General features: G+C 49.9%; 1 protein-coding gene across 2 annotated transcripts in view; it reads left to right on the forward strand.

Annotated features, from left to right (window-relative positions):
* The first annotated feature begins 17068 nt into the window (after positions 1 to 17068).
* Positions 17069 to 17829, forward strand: part of prox3 (prospero homeobox 3) — an 8192-nt gene continuing 7431 nt past the window's right edge. Inside the window, exon 1 of one of the 2 annotated variants that reach the window (XM_036987216.2) lies at positions 17069 to 17292. The gene's annotated coding sequence lies outside the window, so the exon portion shown is untranslated. Of the gene's footprint in view, positions 17307 to 17829 lie in introns of both variants that reach the window. The other variant, XM_036987217.2, reaches the window with a different exon arrangement.

Genomic DNA, 17829 nt, shown 5'->3' on the forward strand with positions numbered 1-17829 from the left:
TGATCAGGGACTGATTTAGACCTGGGACAGCAGGTTCCCCTCTGATCAGGGACTGATTTAGACCTGGGATAGCAGGTTCCCCTCTGATCAGGGACTGATTTAGACCTGGGACAGCAGGTTCCCCTCTGATCGGGGACTGATTTAGACCTGGGACAGCAGGTTCCCCTCTGATCAGGGACTGATTTAGACCTGGGACAGCAGGTTCCCCTCTGATCAGGGACTGATTTAGACCTGGGACAGCAGGTTCCCCTCTGATCAGGGACTGATTTAGACCTGGGACAGCAGGTTCCCCTCTGATCAGGGACTGATTTAGACCTGGGACAGCAGGTTCCCCTCTGATCAGGGACTGATTTAGACCTGGGACAGCAGGTTCCCCTCTGATCAGGGACTGATTTAGACCTGGGACAGCAGGTATGAATAACCAGGTAGATAAGAAACCCTACCAGGTCCAGAGCCCGTTGGTTAAGAGTACAGTTGAAGTAGGAAGTTTCCATACACCTCAGCCAACTACATTTATACTCCGTTTTTCACAATTCCTGACATGTAATCCTCGTAAAACAAATGCCCTGTCTTAGGTCAGTTAGGATCACCACTATATTTTAAGAATGTGAAATGTCAGGACTGATGTCTTGAGATGTTGTTTCAATATATCCACATCATTTCCCTACCTCATGAAGCCATCTATTTTGTGAAGTGCACCAGTTCCTCCTGCAGCAAAGCACCCCCACAATATGATGCTGCCAGCCCCGTGCTTCATGGTCCCTCTTTTTCCTCCAAAAATAACAATGGTCATTATGCCCAAACAGTTCTATTTTTGTTTCATCAGACCAGAGGACATTTCTCCAAAAAGTACAATGTTTGTCCCCATGTACTGTTGCAAACCATAGTCTTTTTTGTGGCAATTTTGGAGCAGTGGCTTCTTCCTTGCTGAGCGACCTTTCAGGTTATGTCGATATAGGACTCGTTTTACTGTGGATATAGATACTTTTGTACCTGTTTCCTCCAGCATCTTCACAAGGTCCTTTGCTGTTGTTCTGGGATTGATTTACACTTTTCGCACCAAAGTACGTTCATCTCTAGGAGACAGAACGCATCTCCTTCCTGAGTGGTATGACGGCTGCGTGGTCCCATGGTGATTATACTTGTGTACTATTGTTTGTACAGATGAACGTGGTACCTTCAGGCATTTGGAAATTGCCCCCAAGGATGAACCAGACTTGTGGAGGTCTACAGTTTATTTCTGAGGTCTTGGCTGATTTCTTTTGATTTTCCCATGATGTCAAGCAAAGAGGCATTGAGTTTGAAGGTAGGCCTTGAAATACATTCCCAGGTGCACCTCCAATTGTCTCAAATTATGTCAATTAGCCTATCAGAAGCTTTTAAAGCTATGACATCATTTTCTGGAATTCTCCAAGCTGTTTAAAGGCACAGTCAACTCCGTGTATGTAAACTTCTGACCCACTGGAATTGTGATACAGTGAATTATAAGTTAAATAATCTGTCTGTATACAATTTGTGTTATTTAACTAGGCAAGCCAGTTAAGAACCAATTCTTATTTTCAATGACGGCCTAGGAACAGTGGGTTAATTGCCTGTTCAGGGGCAGAACGACAGATTTGTACCTTGTCAGCTTGGGGGTTTGAACTTGCAATCCTTCCGGTTACTAGTCCAACGCTCTAACCACTAGGCTACCCTGCCGCCCCAAATGACTTGTCATGCACAAAGTAGATGTCCTAAAACGAGTTTTAATGACTCCAACCTAAGTGTATGTAAACTTCTGATTTCAACTGTATATTGTGTCGTTGTAGTAGCTAAACTCTACCACCGGGTGTCGCAGTTGAGCTGTTGACTCATTTAAATCTGCATCAACAGGGATACAAATAAAGACATCAACAATGACTGAATGATTCCATCTGCTTATAGATGAATAGACTTCTTAGATACCTAACCCTTACTCTGGTCACAAGGGAGGGAAGAAGGGAGGGAGAGGGAGGGAGGGAGCGAGGGATGAAAAATGGAGAGATGTGAGTTAAAGGATGAGAGGGGGATGATCTCTGCATTGTCCGGAATAAACGGACAGGGGGAGAAAAAAAAATCCTGACCCACCCTTTTCTCTCTTGATCTCTCTCTCTCTCTCTCTCTCTCCCTCGTTCTATATTTCTCTCTCTCTCTCTCTCGCTTTCATTCTTTTGTTTATGCATTCTGGGGAGACTGGAGAGAAGGATGGATGGATGGATGGAGAGAGGGAAAAGCTTGCACCTGTGAAAATAGAGAAAAACAGTGGGGGATGGAGACAAAGAGATGGAGGGAGAGAGGGTTGGAACAACAGGGAGGTGGAGAGCATTAGCATGCTGATAGTGTCAGCACTCATCTCTTTTCTCTCTCTTTTTCTATATATCCATCTCTCTCTCTCTATCCCCCATCTCTCCCTCTCTACATCCCTCCATCCCGCTCTCCTCTCTGTCCGTGACAATTACACCATCAAAACACTCCAGTCAGAGAGGATAATTGGTGCCAGTGTTGTAGCGAGAGAGCAATATAGTGTGTGTGTGTGTGTGTGTGTCCAGTGTTTTTATTTCAGGAAGCACACAGGAAACGTTTCTGTGTCAGAGGGTTTTTGGTGCATAAATGTGTGTGTGTGTGTGTGTGCGCGCTCGTGTGTGTGTGTGTGTTAGAAAGGGCCAATTAGATGTTCTACAGTGTATGGCTAGGGTCTGCTTGCTCCAAGGATACGGACACGACTGGACAAAACATTAGGAACACCTGCTGTTTCCATGACAGTCTGACCAGGTGAATCCAGGTGAAAACTATGATCCCTTGTTGATGTCACTTGTTAAATCCACTTCAATCAGTGCTGATGAAGAGGAGGAGACAGGTTGAAGAAGGATTTTTTTAAAGCCTTGAGACAATTGAATCATGGATTGGGTATGTGTGTCATTCAGAGGGTGAACGGGCAAGACTAAAGATTTAAGTGCCTTTTGAACTCAATACTAGGAAGGTAATACTTTGAACACACACACACACACACACACACACACACACAGAGAGAGAGACACAACAGTCTAAAGCACCTTAGTTGAGAGCTACTCTACTTTTCTATGTAAAACTCAACTCACACTTATACACGCACGTCTGCATAAACACACACACACACACACACACACACACACACACTATCACTAATATGGAACACATGCATAAATACACACGGTCACACACACACATACATTCCAATGACCTAGATGTATTGCAGCTCATCCCCCACCCCATCACACTCACACACACACACACACACACACACACTCATCCCCCACCCCCATCACACTCACACACACACACACACACACTCATCCTCCAACCCCATCACACTCACACACACACACACACATCACACTCATCCCCCACCCCCATCACACTCACACACTCACACACACTCATCCCCCACCCCCATCACACTCACACACTCACACACACTCACACACACTCATCCCCCACCCCCATCACACACACACACCTCAGTCTGCTGTGAAATGAGCATAATGTTTCCTGCCACTGCCCACATACAAGCATCAGTTAAAAAGCTACTGGAAAAAACACTGAACACCCTCTCCCTCTGCCCCACACACACCCTCTCCCTCTGCCCCACACACACCCTCTCCCTCTGCCCCCCACACACCCTCTCCCTCTGCCCCCCACACACACACACCCTCTCCCTCTGCCCCACACACACACACACACCCTCTCCCTCTGCCCCACACACACACACACACACACCCTCTCCCTCTGCCCCACACACACACACACCCTCTCCCTCTGCCCCACACACACACACCCTCTCCCTCTGCCCCCCACACACACACACACACCCTCTCCCTCTGCCCCACACACACACACACCCTCTCCCTCTGCCCCACACACACACACACACCCTCTCCCTCTGCCCCACACACACACACACACACACACACACACACACACACACACACACACCTTCTCCCTCTGCCCCACACACACACACACACACCCTCTCCCTCTGCCCCACACACACACACACCCTCTCCCTCTGCCCCACACACACACACACACACACCCTCTCCCTCTGCCCCCCACACACACACACACCCTCTCCCTCTGCCCCACACACACACACACCCTCTCCCTCTGCCCCACACACACACACACACACACCCTCTCCCTCTGCCCCACACACACACACACCCTCTCCCTCTGCCCCACACACACACACACACCCTCTCCCTCTGCCCCCCACACACACACACACACACTCTCCCTCTGCCCCACACACACACACACACACCCTCTCCCTCTGCCCCACACACACACACACACCCTCTCCCTCTGCCCCACACACCCACACACACCCTCTCCCTCTGCCCCACACACACACACACCCTCTCCCTCTGCCCCACACACACACACACACCCTCTCCCTCTGCCCCACACACACACACACACACACACACACACCTTCTCCCTCTGCCCCACACACACACACACACACACCCTCTCCCTCTGCCCCACACACACACACACCCTCTCCCTCTGCCCCACACACACACACACACACACCCTCTCCCTCTGCCCCCCACACACACACACACCCTCTCCCTCTGCCCCACACACACACCCTCTCCCTCTGCCCCACACACACACACACACACACCCTCTCCCTCTGCCCCCCACACACACACACACCCTCTCCCTCTGCCCCACACACACACCCTCTCCCTCTGCCCCACACACACACACACACACACCCTCTCCCTCTGCCCCACACACACACACACACACCCTCTCCCTCTGCCCCACACACACACACACCCTCTCCCTCTGCCCCACACACACACACACACCCTCTCCCTCTGCCCCCCACACACACACACACACACACCTTCTCCCTCTGCCCCACACACACACACACACACCCTCTCCCTCTGCCCCACACACACACACACCCTCTCCCTCTGCCCCACACACACACACACACCCTCTCCCTCTGCCCCACACACACACACACACACACACCCTCTCCCTCTGCCCCACACACCCACACACACCCTCTCCCTCTGCCCCACACACACACACACACCCTCTCCCTCTGCCCCACACACACACACACACACACACTCTCCCCTGAACAGTAAACATTACACATACAGAAGTTTCAAAACAATAAAGAAATAACAAATGTCATATTATATATATGTATACAGTGTTGTAGCGATATGCAAATAGTTAATATATAAATGTGGGTCGTATTTACAAGGTGGGTCGTATTTACAATGTGGGTTGTATTTACAATGGTGTTTGTTCTTCACTGGTTGCCCTTTTCTTGTGGCAACAGGTCACAAATCTTGCTGCTGTGATGTCACACTGTGGTATTTCACCCAGTAGATATGGGAGTTTATCAACATTGGATTTGTTTTCAAAATATTTGTTGATCTGTGTAATCTGAGGGAAATATGTGTCTCTAATATGGTCATACATTGGGCAGGAGGTTAGGAAGTGCAGCTCAGTTCCCACGTCATTTTGTGGGCAGTGAGCACATAGCCTGTCTTCTCTTGAGAGCCATGTCTGCCTACGGCGGCCTTTCTCAATAGCTGAGTCTGTACGTAGTCAAAGCCTTCCTTAATTTTGGGTCAGTCACAGTGGTCAGGTATTCTGCCACTGTGTACTCTCTGTTTAGGGCCAAATAGCATTCTAGTTTGCTCTGTTTTTTTGTTAATTCTTTCCAATGTGTTTGTTGTCTCATGATTTGGTTGGGTCTAATCTCTCTCTCTCATACATCACACACACACACACACACACACACACACACACACACACACACACACACACACTAGTCTCTCTCTCACACACTCCTCTCTCTCACACACACACATACCCTCTGTTTTTGTTCTCTCCACTTCCTCTTTCTACTCTCTCTCTCTCTCTAGTGCTGTTTATCTCTCTCTTTCTCTTTCCCCCTGAATCCCTCTATCCCTCTCTGTCACCTTGCCCAAGGCTGTTTGAGTGCACTCTACCTTCCCTCCCTCCCTCCCTCCCTCACTCCCTCCCCCCCTCCCTCCCCCCTCCCTCCCCCCTCCCTCCAATTCCTCTCTCTCTCTATTTCTCTCAATGTGAATCAATGGACAAACACTTTATTCTGTCGATTGTCTCATATCTATCAACCCCCCCTCTCTCTATCCCCCCCTCTCTATCGACCCCCCCTCTCTACCCCTCCCCTCTCTCTCTATCCCCTCTCTCTCTATCCCCCCCTCTCTATCCCCCCCTCTCTCTCTATCCCCCCCTCTATCGACCCCCCCTCTTTCTTTCTCTCCTTTCCTTTATTTCCTGTTCTCTTTTCCTCACTTCCTGTTCTGTTCTTTCTCTCTCCATGTTCATTCTCTCTCTCTCTCATTTCTCTTCCTTCCATCCTGTTTTCTCTCTCCCTTTCACACATTTTATCTACACCCTCCAGCTTTTTCTCTCTCTCTCCATCTCTCTCAAATCCCTCCATCTCCCTCTCGCTCTCTCTATCCATTCCTCCATTTTTTTCTCTCTCCATCCCTCTCTCTCTCGCTCTCTCCCCATCCATCCCTTCATCCTCTATCTCTCTTTCTCTCTCTCTCCCTCCCTCCATTTTTCTCTCCCTCTCCATCCCTCCATCTTTTTCTCTCTCTCCCTCCCTCCATCGTTCTCTCCCTCTCTCTCTCTCTCTCTCTATTCCTCCATCTTTGTCTCTCTCTCTATCCCTCCATCTTTCTCTCCCTCTCATCCCTCCATCGTTCTCTCTCTCCCTCTCTCTCTCTCTCTCTCTCTCTCTCTCTCTCTCTATCCCTCCATCTTTGTCTCTCTCTCTATCCCTCCATCTTTCTCTCCCTCTCCATCCCTCCATCACTCCATCTCTTTCTCTCTCTCTGGAAAGAGGAGACAGAGGGCTGTGAGACAGAGATTTAAACCTTGATACATTTAAAGTGAGATGTATATGAAGGATGTGGGGCACCATTAGACGAACAGCTAAGAGAGATGGAGAAAGGGCCGATAGAACAGGGGGGGGGGGGGTTTGCTGGGCTCCACCTGGAGGGGCAGATCCCGAGTGGACAGCCATACCCTCTGCCCGAGACGATAACAAGGAGCCGGGGTCCAGTGGGGGTCCGCCTGTCGTCGATACCTGGAGGTGGTCTTGAGAAGAGCCGACCAGGCGACGTCTTGGCATGTTGACCTCTTGCTCAGGGAAGAGCGGGGGCTGAAACCCATCCAACACTCAAAAGGCGAGAGGTCAGTGGCTGAGCTCCAGGCGGTGGGGTTGGCTCCAGGTGGTGTGGTTTGGTTCAGGCGGTGGGGTTGGCTCCAGGCGGTGGGGTTGGCTCCAGGTGGTGGGGTTGGCTCCAGGTGGTGTGGTTTGGTTCAGGCGGTGGGGTTGGCTCCAGGCAGTGGGGTTGGCTCCAGGCGGTGGGGTTGGCTCCAGGCAGTGGGGTTGGCTCCAGGTGGTGGGGTTGGCTCCAGGTGGTGGGGTTGGCTCCAGGCGGTGTGGTTTGGTTCAGGCGGTGGGGTTGGCTCCAGGCAGTGGGGTTGGCTCCAGGCGGAGGGGTTGGCTCCAGGCAGTGGGGTTGGCTCCAGGCGGTGTGGTTGGCTCCAGGCGGTGGGGTTTGGTTCAGGTGGTGGGGTTGGCTCCAGGTGATGAGATTGGCTCCAGGTGGTGGGGTTTGGTTCAGGCAGTGGGGTTGGTTCCAGGCGGTGGGGTTGGCTCCAGGCCGGTGGGGTTGACTCTAGGCGGTGGGGTTGGCTCCAGGCGGTGGGGTTGGCTCCAGGCGGTGGGGTTGGCTCCTAGGCGGTGGGGTTGGCTCCTAGGCGGTGGGGTTGGCTCCAGGTGGTGTGGCTGGCTCCAGGCGGTGGGGTTTGGTTCAGGCGGCGGGGTTGGCTCCAGGCGGTGGAGTTGGTTCCAGGCGGTGGGGTTGGCTCCAGGTGGTGGGGTTGGTCCCAGGCGGTGGGGTTGGCTCCAGGCGGTGGGGTTGGTTCCAGGCGGTGGGGTTGGCTCCAGGCCGGTGGGGTTGGCTCCAGGTGGTGGGGTTGGCTCCTAGGCGGTGGGGTTGGCTCCAGGCAGTGGGGTTGGCTCCAGGCGGTGGGGTTGGCTCCAGGTGGTGGGGTTGGCTCCAGGCGGTGGGGTTGGCTCCAGGCGGTGGGGTTGGCAGAGACGAGGAAACAAAGAGTAGTATCCAGGTCCTGATTAGCTTGCTCTGACTGGCGGTTAGACTGGGGGTGAAACCCAGAGGACAGGACTAAGGACCACGGTCTGAGACCATGTCCACCGGAAGTCCATGGATCCGAAAGACGTGTTGCACCATGAGCTGGGCCGTCTCCTTGGAAGACGGTAGCTTGGGGAGGGGAATGAAATAGGTGGCTTTGGAAAACCTGTCCACCACTGTGAGGATAGTGGTGTTGCCATCAGACGGAGGGAGACTGCTGACGAAGTCCAGGGATATATGTGACCAGAGACAGTGAGGGACAGGGAGAGGTTGAAAGAGGCCTGCTGGAGCTTGCCTATAGCGGCGTGATAGCGCATCCGGATTAAAATTCTTGGACCCCGGTAGGAGATGGTAAAGATGAACCGGGTGAACAGCAGGGCCCATCGAGCTTGCCTGGAGTTGAGATGCTTGGCGGTGTGGAGATATTCCAGGTTCTTGTAATCCGTCCACACAAGGAATGAATGTTCCGCCCCCTCTAACCAGTGCCTCCACTCCTACAATGCCATCTTCAACGCAAGTAGTTCTCGATTCCCCACGTCATAATTCCTCTCCGTGGCGTTAAGACAATGCGAGAAGAAGGGGAAGGGATGCAGCTTAAGGTCCAGGGAGGAACGCTGGAACAGGAAGGCCCCCACTCCGACATCCGAAGCGTCTACCTCCACCATGAACTGACGGGACGGGTCCAGATGGATTAATATGGGAACTGTGGTGAAGCGGTGCTTCAGGTCCAGGAACGCCCGGTCAGCAGCTGGGGACCACGTGAACGGGACCTTGGGAGAAGTGAATGCTGAAAGGGGGGAAGCCAGGGTGCTGTAAACCCGGATAAAACAGCGATAGAAATGGGCAAATCCAAGAAGCGTTGCAGCTGCACTCTGGACGTGGGTTGGGGCCAATCCACCACCGCCGCTCTCAACTTTACGGGATCCATCTGCACATTACCAGCAGTGATGATGTATCCAAGGAAGGAGATGGTGGAGCGATGGAACTCGCATTTCATTTCTCTGCTTTGACAAAAATCAAGAACGTGCTGAGCGGGAAAAAATGAGGATGTTGTTGAGGTAGACGAACTGCTTCATAATGTGGCGGAGAACGCTGTTAACCAGGGCCTGGAACACAGCAGGAGTGTTGGTCAGACCGAATGGCATAACCAGGTATTTGTAGTATCTGCTAGCAGTGTTGGAGGATGTTTTTTATTTTACCTTTATTTAGTCAGTTAAGAACAAATTCTTATTTTCAATGACTGCCTAGGAACAGTGGGTTAACTGCCTGTTCAAGGGCAGAACGACAGATTTGTACCTTGTCAGCTCAGGGGGTTTGAACTTGCAACCTTCCGGTTACTAGTCCAACGCTCTAACCACTAGGCTACCCTGCAGGCCCAGGGTAACCTAGTGGGTAGCCTAGATGTCGTCACTCGTCCCCTTCACATATCCGCACCAGATGGTAGGCGTTCTGCAAGTGCAACTTCGAGAAAATGGTGATGAATGATGGCCCCCTGGAGCGTCTCGAAAGCCGAAGGAATGAGTGGTAGAGGGTAGCGGTTCTTAACCGTGATGTCATTGAGGCCCCGGTAGTCGATACACGGGCACAGGGTTTTGTTTCTCTTCTCCACAAAGAAGAACCCTGCGCCGGCGGGGGAGGCAGAAGGACGGATACATCCTGCAGCCAGGGAGTCCTCGATGTACATCTCCGTGGGTCTCCGGACCCAACAGTGAATAGAGCCGTCCCCGGGGTGGTGTAGTGCCCAGGAGAAGGTCGATCCCACAGTCATAGGGTCGATGCGGAGGAAGAGAAGTGGCCCAGGCCTTGATGAAAACCTCCATGAGATCCTGGAACTCCGCGGGAATGGCGGAGAGGCCCGAGACTTCTTACAAGCCCACAGGAAGACATCCCGGGGCGACTTCAGGCAATGGGCGTGGCAGAACGGGCTCCAGCCCACAATAGCGCCAGCAGTCCAGTTGATAAGGGGACTGTGTCGCTGGAGCCAAGAAATCCCCAATACCACGGGAACCTGAGGAGACTTAATGAGCATGAACTACATAGGCTCACTGTGGTTCCCTGACACTCGCAGGTTGATAGGAGTAGCATTGTGGGTGACTCTGCCTATAGAGAACCCATCCATTGCTCTAACGTCCATGGGAATGGAGAGGGGCTGAGTGGGGATGCCCAGCTCAGACACCAGGGTGGAGTCCATGAAACTCTCGTCAGCCCCAGAGTCAATGAGAACCCGGAGAGATTTTGACTGGTCACCCCACAGCAGGATGGCATGGAGAGGGGTGCGAGTAAGGGGAGTAGGAAAAGTCTTCATACCACCAACTGATGAGCCTGGTATTTTAATGGACAGGTAGACACGTAATGACCGGTAGTCCCGCAATACAGACAACTCTTGGTGTTAAGTCTGTGTAAACGTTGGGCTGGAGACAGCTTTGCTGAGTTGCATCGGCTCCAGAATAGGAGAGTCAGCAGACCTCGGAGACTCTCGGGGGAACTCGGGTAATCTCGGATTCTCTCGAGAACGTAGACACCGAAGACTTCCGGGATTCCTCGGAGGCGAGGTGGGATCTAACTTCCCGTAGCCGCCTATCGATCTGGATGGTCAAGGCGATGAGCGAGTCGAGAACCGTAGGCAGCTCCCAGGCTGCGAGCTCGTCTTTAACCTCCTCTGATAATCCATGAAGGAACGCGTCGAACAGGGCTTCGGGATCCAGGCACTCTCAGCTGCCAAAGTGCAAAAATCCACCGCGTAGTCTGCCATACTACGGGAGTCCAGACATAGTTGGAGCAGCTTACGAACTGCCTCTCTCCCGGACAACGGAGAATCAAACAATTTACGTACCCCCGCCACAAATTCCTCCAGACTGAGGCAAACGGTAGATTGTTGCTTCCACACTGCCGTAGCCCGGGCGAGAGCCCTCCCAGACATCAGCGTCATCAAGTACCTTATCCTCGAGCGATCCGAGGGAAATGAAGAGGGCTGCAGCTCAAAGATGAGAGAACACCGGGAGCGAAACATCTGGCAGGATCCTGGACCTCCATCATAATAACGCTCCAGAGGAGGTAAGCGGGGTTCTCGGGAATCCGGGATAGACGCCACTGGAAGGTAACTGACAGTCTGTAGTGGTCGGGCAATCCGCAGAATTGCTCCAGCAATGTATAGAAGGCACGGTCATGGCGTTCCGCCAAGGTCTGGAATCCTTCCCTCATCTCTCTCCATCTTTCTTTATCTCTCTCCATCCCTCATCTCTCTCTCCCTCCATCTCTCCATCTCTCTCTCTGTCTCTCTCTGGGATAATGTATTTTTTATTCCTGGCACTGCTGAGTACTGGAGTGCTATTGAAGTGTGTTAGATCATCATCACACACACACACACACACACACACACACACACACACACACACACACACAGACTGAGTGTTAGATCATCAGCCATTGGATGAGCTGCTTGATGTTGGGCCAAGTGGTTGACATGTTAGAAACCTCAGAAAGTGGTAGCAACACACACAGAGAGACACTACATGACCAAAAGTATGTGGACACCTGCTGAGTACACTACATGACCAAAGGTATGTGGACACCTGCTGAGTACACTACATGACCAAAAGTATGTGGCCCCCTGCTGAGTACACTACATGACCAAAAGTATGTGGACACCTGCTCGTCCAACATCTTATTCCACAATCATGAACATTAATATGGAGTTGGTCCCCCCCTTTGCTGCTATAACAGCCTCCACTCTTCTGTGAAGGCTTTCCACTAGATGTTGGAACATTGCTGTGGGGACTTGCTTCCATTCAGCCACAAGAGTATTAGTGAAGTTGGGCACTGATGTTGGGCGATTAGGCCTGGCTCGCAGTCGGTGTTCCAATTCATCCCAAAGGTGTTCGATGGGGTTGAGGTCAGGGATCTGTGCAAGCCAGTCAAGTTCTTCCATATCGATCTCGACAAACCATTTCTGTATGGACCTCGCTTTGTGCATGGGGGCATTGTCATGCTGAAACAGGAAAGGGCCTTCCCCAAACTGTTGCCACAAAGTTGGAAGCACAGAATCGTCTAGAATATCATTGTATGCTGTAGCATTAGCATTAAGATTTCTCCTCACTGTGGAACTAAGGGGCCTAGCCCGAACCATTATTCCTTCTCCACCAAACTTTACAGTTGGCACTATGCATTGGGGCAGGTAGCATTCTCTTGGCATCCGCCAAACCCAGATTTGGCCATCAGACTGCCAGATGGTGAAGTGTGATTCATCACATCAGAAATACTGGACATTTTGAACTCTTATTATGGTGGTGAGATGACAAAATTACAATCATGGTTTTGAATTGGACTCGCATTTTTCTGGTCTCGGCCTTCACTCGGTCTCAAACCACCTTGTTCCCCTCCTGGTCTTGGTCTTGACTCGGCCCCCTTGTCTCGGCCCCCTTGACTCGGTCCCCTTGTTCCCCTCCCGGTCTTGGTCTTGACTCGGTCCCCTTGTCCCCCTCCCGGTAGCGTTAAGATGTCCCTTCATTGAATTTAAGGGGCCTAAACCATGAAAAACAGCCCGACCATTATTGTTCCTCCACCCAACTTTACTGTTGGCACTTTGCATTGGGGCAGGTAGCGTTCTCCTGGCATCCGCCAAACCCAGATTCCAATGGCGGCGAGCTTTATACCACTTCAGCCAAAGCTTGGCATTACACTTGGTGATCTTAGACTTGTGTGCGGCTGCTTGGCCATGGAAACCCATTTCATGAAGCTCCCGACAAACAGTTATTGTGTTGAAAGTTGCTTCCAGAGGCAGTTTGGAACTCGGTTGTGAGTGTTGCAACCGGCAGACGATCTTACGTACTTCAGCACTTGCCGGTTCCGTTCTGTGAGCTTCGTGGCAGAGCCGTTGTTCAGAATAACAATAACAGCACTCACAGTTGACCGGGGAAGCTCTAGCAGGGCAGATATTTAAAGAACTAACATGTTGGAACGGTGCCACGTTGAAAGTCACTGAGCTCTCCAGTAAGGCCGTTTTACTGCCAATGTTTGTCTATGGAGATTGCATGGCTGTGTGCTCGATTTAATACACCTGTCAGCAACGGGTGTGGCTGTAATAGCCGAAACCACTAATTTGAAGGGGAGTCCACATACTTTTGTGTGTATATATAAATATACAGTGGGGAGAATAAGTATTTGATACACTGCCGATTTTGCAGGTTTTCCTACTTGCAAAGCATGTAGAGGTCTGTAATTTTTATCATAGGTACACTTCAACTGTGAGAGACGGAATCTAAAACAGAAAATCACATTGTATGATTTTTAAATAATTAATTAGTATTTTATTGGATGACATAAGTATTTGATCACCTACCAACCAGTAAGAATTCCGGCTCTCACAGACCTGTTAGTTTTTCTTTAAGAAGCCCTCCTGTTCTCCACTCATTACCTGTATTAACTGCACCTGTTTGAACTCATTGCCTGTATAAAAGACACCTGTCCACACACTCAATCAAACAGACGCCAACCTCTCCACAATGGCCAAGACCAGAGAGCTGTGTAAGGTAAAATTGTAGACCTGCACAAGGCTGGGATGGGCTACAGGACAATAGGCAAGCAGCTTGGTGAGAAGGCAACAACTGTTGGCGCAATTATTAGAAAATGGAAGAAGTTCAAGATGACGGTCAATCACCCTCGGTCTGGGGCTCCATGCAAGATCTCACCTCGTGGGGCATCAATGATCATGAGGAAGGTGAGGGATCAGCCCAGAACTACAAGGCAGGACCTGGTCAATGACCTGAAGAGAGCTGGGACCACAGTCTCAAATAAAACCATTAGTAACACACTACGCCGTCATGGATTAAAATCCTGCAGCGCACACAAGGTCCCCCTGCTCAAGCCAGCGCATATCCAGGCCCGTCTAAAGTTTGCCAATGACCACCTGGATGATCCAGAGGAGGAATGAGAGAAAGTCATGTGGTCTGATGAGACAAAAAATATAGCTTTTTGGTACAACCCCAAGAACACCATCCCAACCAAGAAGCATGGAGGTGGAAACATCATTCTTTGGGGATGCTTTTCTGCAAAGGGGACAGGACGACTGCACCGTATTGAGGGGAGGATGGATGGGGCCATGTATCGCGAGATCTTGGCCAACAACCTCCTTCCCTCAGTAAGAGCATTGAAGATGGGTCGTGGCTGGGTCTTCCAGCATGACAACGACCCAAAACACATAGCCAGGGCAACTAAGTAGTGGCTCCGTAAGAATCATCTCAAGGTCCTGGAGTGGCCTAGCCAGTCTCCAGACCTGAACCCAATAGAAAATCTTTGGAGGGAGCTGAAAGTCCGTATTGCCCAGCGTCAGCCCCGAAACCTGAAGGATCTGGAGAAGGTCTGTATGGAGGAGTGAGCCAAAATCCCTGCTGCAGTGTGTGCAAACCTGGTCAAGAACTACAGGAAACATATGATCTCTGTATTTGCAAACAAAGGTTTCTGTACCAAATATTAGGTTCTGCTTTTCTGATGTATCAAATACTTATGTCATGCAATAAAATGCAAATGAATTACTTAAAAATCATACAATGTGATTTTCTGTATTTTTGTTTTAGATTCCGTCTCTCACAGTTGAAGTTGAACCTATGATAAAATGTACAGATGTAACGGGCATTGTTGGTGGAAGAAGGTGAAGACCAAGGTGTCCATATTTATTAGAATGAACACGGAAATAACAAAAATACCAAAGAGAAACGACCGAAAACAGTTCTGGCTGGTGTAGACACACAACAGAAAATAATCACCCACAAAACACAATAGAAAACAGGTTCCCTAAATATGGTTCTCAATCAGGGACAACGATTGACTGCTGCCTCTGATTGAGAACCACACCAGGCCAAACACAGAACTAGCAAAGCATAGAAAAAATAACATAGACAACCCACCAAACTCACGCCCTGACCATACTAAAACAAAGACATAACAAAAGAACTAAGGTCAGAACGTGACAACAGGCCTCTACATGCTTTGTGAGTAGGAAAACCTGCAAAATCGGCAGTGTATCAAATACTTGAATTTACTGGACTCCAATCAAGTTGTAGAAACATCTCAGGGATGATCAATGGAAACAGGATGAGCCTGAGCTCAATACATTTTTATTTTTAATAAAATTCTAAAAACCTGTTTTCGCTGGCCATATGGGGGTATTGTGTGTAGATTGCTGAGGAAAAATAAATATATTTCATCCATTTTAGAATAAAGTTGTAACGTAACAAAATGTGGAAAAAGTCAAAGGGGTCTGAATATTTTCCGAAGGCACTGTATATATACACACACACACACACACACAGACACACACACACACACACACACCATCCTCTTCTCTGTGCCAAAATGTAATTTTACGAAGTTATCTTTGTGGGTTTATGGTCAGTTAAACCCTATGCTCTGGTCAGTAGTGTTTTCTGAGTGACTACTTCACTGTGTTCACAGTATGAATTATACATACCATTTTTGATGCAAAGCCTAAATGACTCTGTCCACACACACACACACACACACAGAAAAACTCTCTCTCTCTCCCTCTCTGTCTGTCTGTCTGTCTCTCTCTCTCTATATATATATTGTAATTTCTCTGCATATGCTGTTATCACGATAAACGTTCCTCTCCATCTCTCTCCATCCCTCTCTCTCACTTTTGTTACCGCCATCGTTACCATAACAACCACAACCTTTTGAGTTTAGTGCTTCTCTGGGGTGGGTGGGGTGGGGTGGGGGGGGGGGGTTAATACTGAAGAGGAGAGAGAGGTTAGAGGGGGTGCTTGGGGTATGCGGAGGGATATAAACAGAGGGATGGAGAGAGAGAGAATGGCTATTAAGTGGTGGGGGGAATGGAGAGATAGAGGTGGGTGCGTGTGGCTGCATCACGTCGTGATGAATAGTCTTCTGTTTCCATTGGTTGGCTATCGTTGGAATTTACCTGGATACTCGTTTAAGCCTTTTATAGCATCTTCCAACCATAGTTGCCATCTAATTCCCAAGGGGCTATAGACTACAGTAGATGAACAGGTGAGATAATGTTGCCTATAAACTTGTCGTCCATGTTCGGCATGTTTGCTGTCAAGGCCCCTGCCATGTGAATAAATGTCTGTCTACAAATAAATCAATGTGTTTAACCCAGAGATCATTTTTTTTCTCCAAAAGTTAATATTTGACTCCTTCAATCCAGGCTACCAGTTTCGGTTGACAGTGGTGATTCGTCCCAAATGGCACAATATTCCCTATATAGTGCACTACTTTTGACAAGGGCCTAAGGTTAGGGTGCAGCAGACAATCTGTCAGGTGAGTTTGTGACCAACGGTTTATAACTGTCATTGTAAAGATCCAATGAGAGACCTGGCCAATGAGTGAACTCTGCTCTGTGATAGGACAGGAGACAGGAATCTGCTCCAGAGTGTGATGTTTAGTTGCCCACCAAACTAGCTATAGATGTAGGATGAACTCCTCTTGGTAATATCCCCAATCCTACGATAGAACAGCTACCCAGAGTGCACTTCAGTTTTTGGCATGTCGTTAGTTCATCCTATAGACCTTTCACTCACCTATAGGATGGGCTGTTACATAGTGGATAGAAGCGAAAAAGTGAGGGAGGGAGAAAGGGATGGGGGGGGGGGGGGGGGGTCATGCCAACCATAGATAGGGGAGGGAGGGGGGGGGGTCATGCCAACCTCGCGAGCCCGCCCTCGCACACCTCTCAACGCCTACCCGGACACCGCGATAGGACAGCGCGCGAGGATGGCACAGAGAGATATGTTCGGAAGCGAGAGAGGGAGAGAGAGAGATTGAGAGAGAGAGGGAGAGAGAGAGAGAGAGAGGGGTATAGGCAACGAAGAGCAGCAATAACAGGAAACACCGCGCGCAGGGCTTTCCTACCGAGTCGATGCTCGCGCTGACCAGAGCAGACCGATAAAACGGGAAGAGGAACGTCTCACAACTCTAAACAGAACCAACCGGTTCTAACAGTCTCTCGGGGAGAGAGAAAAAGGGAGAGAACAGTCTGTTTCCGTGCAGGGAGTTATCCAGTCGAGTGAGTTGTCAAAAGTAAATGCTATGTTTGGTTTGTCACACTGTCCATATGTCCGTTGCTGTGACTGCACTACCAATGTGTGTGTGTGTGTGTGTGTGTGTGTGTGTGTGTCCGTCCGTCCATGTTTATGTAGCCTAACCTATTATCAACTGCGACATACGTGCATAGACAATTAATGGGTGCCCGCAGCCCGTCGCTCCACACTGTGCAAAAACGGTTCGGATTAACGTTATTTCCACGTTAGTTCAACACAAAATATCTATGTGATGAAGTTAAATCAACGTGGAAAACAGATTTTTTGGATTTGTAAAAAGTCATCAACATTAGGGCATTTCGTATTTTTTTTTCCACCAAACTTTTAACCGAAATCCAATGACCTGATGACATTTGTTGATTTCACGTTGAATTCACGTTAGTTAACAACTCAACAAATGTAAATCAAAGTAAACGTTGAACTGATGTCTGTGCCCAGTCGGTCATGCGTCAGTCAGGACAGAGCGGAACCGGAGTTCTGTTCTCTCACTGTGGACAGATGTT

This window comes from Oncorhynchus mykiss, chromosome 9 (assembly GCF_057628025.1).
Source record: "Oncorhynchus mykiss isolate SJ-2025 chromosome 9, ASM5762802v1, whole genome shotgun sequence".
Classification (NCBI taxonomy): Eukaryota; Metazoa; Chordata; class Actinopteri; order Salmoniformes; family Salmonidae; genus Oncorhynchus; species Oncorhynchus mykiss.